Source organism: Lepidothrix coronata, unplaced genomic scaffold, assembly GCF_001604755.1.
Source record: "Lepidothrix coronata isolate B3197 unplaced genomic scaffold, Lepidothrix_coronata-1.0 Scaffold39, whole genome shotgun sequence".
In the NCBI taxonomy this organism is placed as follows: Eukaryota; Metazoa; Chordata; class Aves; order Passeriformes; family Pipridae; genus Lepidothrix; species Lepidothrix coronata.
Genome location: NW_016690219.1, coordinates 5,898,249 through 5,906,235, shown reverse-complemented (window position 1 = coordinate 5,906,235; position 7,987 = coordinate 5,898,249). Strand labels below are relative to the sequence as shown.

General features: G+C 40.5%; 1 long non-coding RNA gene across 2 annotated transcripts; it reads left to right on the top strand.

Moving 5' to 3' along the window:
* Nucleotides 1–900: 900 nt before the first annotated feature.
* On the top strand, nucleotides 901–4,336 carry LOC108496367. Of its 2 annotated transcripts, XR_001874432.1 has the most exons (6): nucleotides 901–1,016; nucleotides 1,117–1,214; nucleotides 1,761–1,823; nucleotides 3,153–3,222; nucleotides 3,331–3,396; nucleotides 4,158–4,336. It is a non-coding gene; the product is annotated as an uncharacterized LOC108496367 (long non-coding RNA). The 2 variants fall into 2 exon arrangements; XR_001874431.1 differs by having other exon boundaries at nucleotides 901–1,214.
* Nucleotides 4,337–7,987: the final 3,651 nt, after the last annotated feature.

The following is a 7,987-nucleotide window of genomic DNA, read 5'->3' as shown; positions in this document are numbered from 1 at the left end:
TGTGAGATGGCCAGATGGGTCCGATCAAATACGAGTTGAGGAGAATACGTAGGAAAAGCACATTCAGCTATTCCAGGAACAAAATCCAGGGCTTCAGGACTACTGGAAAGCCAGTTCCTTTGTAACTGTCTTCCAGATCTTAAAATTGTTTTGGACTGTTTGGGGATTTAGGTTGTTTGGGGATTTAGGTTGTTTGGGATTGTTTTGGGGTGGTTGGGTGGTTGGGGGGAACTTCTCCCCTTTTCATTCCCTCTGGCTATTCTCCAGGTTTACAGTCATGTTGCTACACTATGTCAACAGCCCAGATGTAACCCCTCAGCTGTCTTGTGCAACACTGCATTTCTTCCTGAAGAACCAGGAAAACACAACTGAATTTTCAGGAACCAGCAGTGACAGAAAGTTGAGTTGAGCCTACTTTGCTTGAATGCTTTTTCAGAACATGCAGTGCCCATAAACGTGTTCTTTGCTGTCCCACGTGCCAGAGATTCCAGAGGCTGCACTGCAGCTACCCAGGACAAGGGATAAAATAATAGGAAAGTCATCATCACCTCAGCCAAATGACTGGAATTCAGCCCAAGATTCCTATACAAGGCATTTTTTTAATGTGCTACAATAATTCAAAATTTAAACCTGAATGGTCTTGACATTGTTTCTGTATTGTGAAAATATTTAAGGTGCTTGGATGCCTAAATTTCACCAAATTTCTATACCTGCTCAAAAGCAAACCTTGGAAAAAAATTAAAATTTACTAATGTGTTTAGTCATATATGGATAATTCTAAAAGGAATCTCCTTATTTAAACTTAATTCCTATTGAATTTATATTCTCTTATACTATATATATTATATATATAATATAGTCTATTTTTTCATAATACTACATATATAACATATATTTTATATATATAATACTTATTACTATTGAATTTCTATTGTTTTTAAAACATAAAAGGAGGTAGCTGGACAACATGCCAGGCGCATCAGTGTACCAAATCCAAAGAAGATTTTTTTTAAATAGTAAGGTCATTTATTTAGGCATTAGATTAAGAGCCTAGATTTTTCAAATCATCTTCACTCCAATGTGAACAGGAAATTTCCTCATATCATCCTTCCTCAGGGTCAAGTTTTCTACTGAAGTAGGAATAGGTTGGTAAGGATCTCTGCAAGTTATCTGGACTTACTGGGTGGAGTTTCTTTTGCATCAGGTATGCTCAGGTGAGAGCACTGGGTTGAGGTGAGGGAACTCTGCAAGATCAGTACTGTGGAAATGTCACAGCTGTCAACACTTGTTTGATTATAAACACTTATTAATATCTTAAAGCCTTCCAGTACCTAAAAGGGCTCCAAGAGAGCTGGAGAGGGACTTTGGACAAGGACATGAAGTGATAGGACAAGGGGCAACAGTATCACACTGAAAGAGAATAGACTTACATATTTGGAAGAAATTCTTGGCTGTGAGGGTGGTGAGGCCCTGGCACAGGTTGCCCAGAGAAGCTGTGGATGCCTCTCCCTGGAAGTGTTCAAGGCCAGGTTGGATGGGGCTTGGAGCAACCTGGTCTATTGTAAGGTGTCCCTGCCCATGGCAGGGGGTGGAACCAGATGAGCTTTAAGGTCCCCTCCAACCCAAACCATTCCATTATTCTGAAACCTGCTATGCTGTCTAATGCATCAATCACCAGAAATTCTCCCAGTAAAGGCTGAGGATCCCATCCCTCAGAGCTCTCTACCAAAAGAGTTGTGCATTATTCTGCTCTTTTACAGGTGTGGAAGCTGAGTCACAAGGCTGTGCTCAGAGCAAGCTGAGGATCACAGACCTGTCATCAGGTGTGAGAACCAGGAAACCTTTGTGTTCTGACTCTGTGTCATGAACAGTAGCATCATGGCCTTTATTCGTTAAATGATCCATAAATAAATTAAAATCAAGAGAAAGAAAAAAGAAAAAGAAAGGGTGAGAATATAAAGGGAAGTGGATTTTGTTGCTAGCCAAGTGATATCTGTATGGGTGGAATCAAAATAGCTTCAAATAGCATAGGAAATGCACCCATTGCTGTCAGCCAGGAAAGCAACCCACTAGGGACAGCAAATCTCCCTGTAGCTGAATCCCAGAGCTCGTGGGCACGATATGTCTCCTGTGGGCTGTTGTAGTCAGCCCTGTCAAATCCAAAATCTTCCCTCCCTGCCTCTCTCCTGCTTGTATTCCCTTTCTCCACCAACTGCTGGAGAAAAAAAAAAAAAAAGACAATTGCTGTAGAGCTGTATCAGAGTTGCCAATCTAATTATTTTTTTCGCTTTTTTTTCCTTTTCTTTTTTTGGACATTGCATCTGTGGAGGAGGGAGGGGAGGACAGGGAGTTGCAAAGGCAGGGGCAGCTGAAGAGGGAAAGGAGGGGGAGAAGAAGAGAAAATATTTCCTTTGGCAATTCTGTTTCGCTTTTGAAAAGGGACTACTTTCCTCACTCCTTATCCCTCCTGACAAGTACAAGCACTTTGGGCCCTAACTGGATGTGAACATTGTCAAAAGGAATTTGGGCTAAAGGGAGGCATCTGCAGTTCTGTTCCTATTGCGCTCGGTGCTGGAGCCACTTTTGCGAATGTGGCAGGGTGGCTGGTGGGCAGACACCAGTACAGATGGGAACTTCACATACTGTATGCATCATGACCAACTATAAAAACAGTCACAACGCATCACTTGTTACCCGGCCAGGCTCCCTGGAACCTTCACTTCCAATTTCCATCTCGCTGACATTCACAGCTTACACTGAGCTTTTATGTTTAAGCATCAGTACAGTATTAACGCAGGAGAAAAGGGGTGGCTGGGCTACCACAGCAAGGAATTAAACCTCTGATCTCGGCCAGACGTTGGAAGGGAGGAGCAATTCAAGGGGAATTGTGTAACTGGACTCTACGGAAAAGGTGCGAGGGGAAAGCAGGGGATGGGAGTCAGGAATATTTTTTGATGCCGTGAACACGCAGCAAGTCAGGAGGGTTCTGAAAAAGAAACATAGCAAGCAGGCACTCTCCCAAATTGTAATTTAATGCTTGGAATAATCCTATTGTGTCAGCTACTCACCGCCAAAGAACTGAGGATAAATATAACTTTAAAAAAAAAAAATTAAGGGGATGGCAATTTGAACAGCTTAATGTTTCTTCAAAGGCTGAGTGATGGAAAGCAGCGCTGAGGTAAATTGACAACTCGGAATTAACTGGGTGCTGGCACAGCTCAGGTAAAGGTTTGACGGTAACATGAGCTTTCCAAAGTGTTTCCAAACTGAAGTATTATGAAAAGGTAAATTATGTTTTGTATTCATGACTGAAAGCATTTTATTTTAAAGCCGGCGCTGCCGATGCTGTCAAGGTGGAGATTCGAGCTTTATGTACAGTGCCTGCAGCCCTGCCATGTGAGTGAGGCAACATGACAGCTTGTAATAAGTAATTTTTATACAGTTGCATTTATCACTCAAGTAGGCTTGGCAATATTAAACACAGACCTTAAAACGCTGCAGAAGAGGAAGGACAGGGGCTGGAGGCCATGTGTACTCTGTGTGTGTGTATGTGTGTGTGTGTGTGTAACTTCTTCATTTTTTTTCTTTCTCCAGGCCCGTTCCTGTTAATGTGGTACTTTTTAAGATATGCACCAAAACGCTTCCAAATTGTTAATACATCACTAAAAGGTTACAAATGAAATGACCCCATTTAGCCCAAAGGATGTTATTTTAGGCTTTAATGAATTAGACATTGCTACCATTTTCAGGCAAAAATCAATTGCCTCAATTAACAAATTTGCACGAGTCCAAATATTTACAAAATAAAGGCCCAGAAACCACATTCTTCTCTTTCTCACTCCCTACTCTGTTTCTTCATTAACATCTTCATTTCCATGAAAGTGTGAGGCATCAGCTCTTGCCCTGAGCTAGTGAAGGCCAAAGTGTTGACAACTTTCTTATTCTTTAGAGCCTGCTCTTTTCTGTTTTAACAGGTTTTCTTACTTTGTCATAAATAATTCAGGACAAGCTGAAAGAAGTGGAGGATACTCCTTCCTCCTAAAGAAAGGAATAAAAGTATAGTCAAATATGTCAGTTGTGGAAGAAAATTTTACGAAAAGAGAAGTCAATTTAGTTTGCAGGATTGAATTGAGAAGGGAATTTTCTTCTATTCACAGGATTTATAGGAATTGCAGCTCAAGTCTGAACCAAGAGGAAGCAAAAATCTCCAAGCCAAATGGCAGACTCTTAAATTTGCTACAGCAGAGTCTTGACATATGGTTTGGTTTGCAAGGAGTTACAAAGCTCAGTGAATGCCAGTGAATTCAGCCATTTAATGCTGAAATAACACCAGATTGAAAGCAACATCAAATAAAAAAAAAAGGCCTGTCTCTGTTATTATTCATATGACCCAGATGAGAAAATTATGCGTTTGCAGTGGGAGGTTTGTCTAACATGGGCCCAGTGGTTGCCTCGGGACATCGGCTGGATGGTGAGAGGAGGACTTGCAGCTCAGTGGATCTGGGTGTCTGGACTATCAGACTATCAGGGAGATGGCAGAAGAAGCTGATGGCTTTGTCTATTCCATGATTATTTCATGCATCTCTTCTGTCCATCAATTATGTTAAATTTAATTCATTCACCCACCTAATCCACACTGGTCTGAAGAAGATATTCCAGGATCTGATGGTAACTGGAATTTCCCAGGACAGCAACTGAGGGTAGCATTGACTTCTTAGCCTTTGCTAGAACAGGAGGCTCCAACTCGTAGTAAAGGTCTCCAGGTAAGAGAGAGTGACACATATACAAGGGTAACATTTGCCCCATCCCTGGAAGTTTCCAAAGCCAGGCTGGACAGGGCTTGGGGAAACCTGGGATAGTGGAAGGTGTCTCTGCCCATGGCAGAGGGTGGAACTGGATGAGCTTTAAGGTCCGTTCCAACCCAAAACCATTCTGTGATTCTACGATTTACCTTTGCAGTAGTGCTGATTCAGAAGTATCAACTGAACATAAAAAGACAAGACAAAACAGTCAGTAAATGTTAGAAGTCAACATATGTTATAGATTTTTCAAATGAGTCCATAAATCAGCAAGAGAAACTAGATCTCCCATATAACAAGTCTCCACAGCCAGTTTAATTCTGATTTTCAAGGCTTATTTTGTATCATTTGTCTATACTAATTAGAAGATGGAAAACAAGCCTATTTATTTCCCCAGAAAAGTATGGTTAATATAGATCTATTTTGAAATTATATTGGTGTTTTTTTTCTTTTGACTGTTGCTACTAGAATATTACTACTTTTGAGTAAAAAAATACCTTGATTTTCTGCTTAATATTGTGAACCTGAGATTAAGCACTAAAACTCAGTTGTGGCTAGATGTTAAGAAACATCTTCAGTATTTTAGGTCTTTAAAAACAGATTAAATGAACATCAGCCAGAACTTACCAAGGAACATTTGATTTTTCTTTGAAAAGCAACAAGCTAAGTAACTTCATCTGACAGTCCATGGTCCATGGTCTCAGCTGGGCTTTCAGCAGAAGAGGCTTCTAAAATCTCTAGATATTTTTTGAAAATGAGGTTACTTGTGACATAATTTTGACAAAACTCAAGACTCCTCGAGGGTAAGGTTCATTTTATTGAGCTTAAGATATCTACAGTACACACGATAACACCTGATTTAGTTGCCCTGGGATTCTTTAATAGACATCAGAGAGAAAGAGGCATCTTTAAGGTACAAATGTCTGACCTACTGAAATGTTTTCCTTGGCCAGATACATCTCATCCCAGTCAAATGAATGGTGCCATTAATGGAAGGATGTAGATTCGTGGCCTCGGTTTGAAGGGACCTTAAAGCACATCTTGTTCCAATCCCCTGCCATGGGCAGGGACACCTTACAATAGACCAGGTTGCTCCAAGCCATGTCCAGCCTGGCCCAGAACACTTCCAGGGATGGGGTATCCACAGTTTTTCTGGGCAACCTGTGCCAGGGCCTCCCCACCCTCAGTCAAGAATTTCTTCCTAATATCTAATCAAAACCTACTCTCTTTTAGTTTGAATCCATTCTCCCTTGTCCTGTCACTCCAGGCCCTTGTAAATTCTCTCCATCTTTCTTGTGGGTTGCCTTCAGGTACTGGAAGGCCACAGTTAGGTCACCCTAGAGCCTCCTCTTCTCCAGGCCAATCAATCCCAGTTCCCTCAGCCTTTCCTCACAGCAGAGCTGTTCCATCCCTCTAATCATCTTGATGGCCTCCTCTGGAATCACTCCAACAGGTCAATGTCCTGCCTTCACTGGGGACCTCAGATGAAATACTGGATGATATACTCCTGATAAGGTCTAGGTAAGAGTGAAGGGATGTGCTCCACACAAGTAGGGTTTAACATGATTATAAATTTTGGCAGGTTGGCTCCTAAGAAGATGGGAGATGCAAGCAGAGAACCTACTTTTGTGATGAATCTTTTCTATCTATGCCATCCTTTGACACTTCCTGGAGAGATTCTTGATACTGCTGTGGCTCTGACATGCTGTGCAGCACCTCCTGCTATCTTATATCTCCTAGGTCTGACAATTAAGAGCTAAACAGCAGTAACAGTGATAAATTCCATCTTGCACACTGGACTCAAATCTGTCGTTATCTCAAACCCTTCAAGCCCCAAGTTGGATGCCAAGAAGGGCTGTCATGGTTTGTCTCAAGCAAAGAGTATCTCATGTAGATTGTTGTATCATGTAGGTTTACTGCACAAAATACAAGTAAATTGTGACTATTCTTGAGCTAATCCCTTTGGGCTTACCAAAAGCATCATGCTGGACATCAGTGTTTACACCACAGACATAAAATACAGAGTTTGCTTTGATCCCAGGCGCTACATCCATAATTCAAGCTTCATAAAATTATGTAAAGCATTCCTATTGATTGGGGGTTGTCATGTTTTATCTTCCTGTTTGACCAATATGTCCAATGATGTAATGTTACTTAAATAGTCTGTGCAGTTGGTATTCCAGGAGAATTCATGCAGCTCTCCTTGTAGAAAAGCTTGCATACCTGGAGGTTAACATCTGTCTAAGCAAAAAATTCACTTCTTTTAGTTAACAAGGCCCTGTCATTGTAATAAATGAATTATGAAAAATGTGTTTTGTTAATCATGTGCAGAAAAACCTGCAACAGATTCTCACCCACGGAAGGGGTGGGATGGGAGGGGCGTTCCACTGTCCATACTGTAGACCTCTGCAGTAAAAATATCTCCAAATCAGCTAGCTATGAATAATTTTCTATTTTTAAGAAGAAATGTCACTTGATTAGACTTCTATTTGATTAGAATTCTACTTGATTAGAATTTAAGCTGTATTTTAATTAAGCTGTATTTTACCCAGGTACCATCTCTTTTTTCCTTTAATTTACTAGGGGACAAAAGAGAGTCAAACCTAATGTAGCTCTGCAGTACAGACCTCTACATTATGAAACCAATCCAACCTACTTCACAGCTCCACTATATTTAATGGAGATGTGGTTTATGCAGAACAAATCACAGCAAAAGAAATCACAGGGTTTAAAATTGCTCTCCTGGAAGTACACAACAGGATAAGGGCCTGAAGATCACAAGGTTGGCTTGACCAGTAGGTCTTTTGCTGAAACCACCAGTCAGACAGCGGTGTATTTATTTCTAGTATTGCCTCTGAGCAAAAGTAATCCATAACTTTTGAAGAAAAAGAAACTTGGGATGTTTGACATGTGACAGGGATCTATCTACATTTAATATAGCAAAACTTAAGTGATCTTGATTTCAAAACTCCCACAGAAAAGATTCTTCTTCATCTCTCCAAAAAGATATTTTTACGATGTTATCAAGCATTGAATAAGAAATCTCTTCATCAACATCAGACTTCTTCAAAACAACAAAAAACACAAAAACAAAACAAACAAAAAAACCCAACACAAAACAGACAAAAAAGAAAACAAAAACAAACAAACAAACAAAAAAGGGGCTTTGCTTTAAAATATAGAATCAC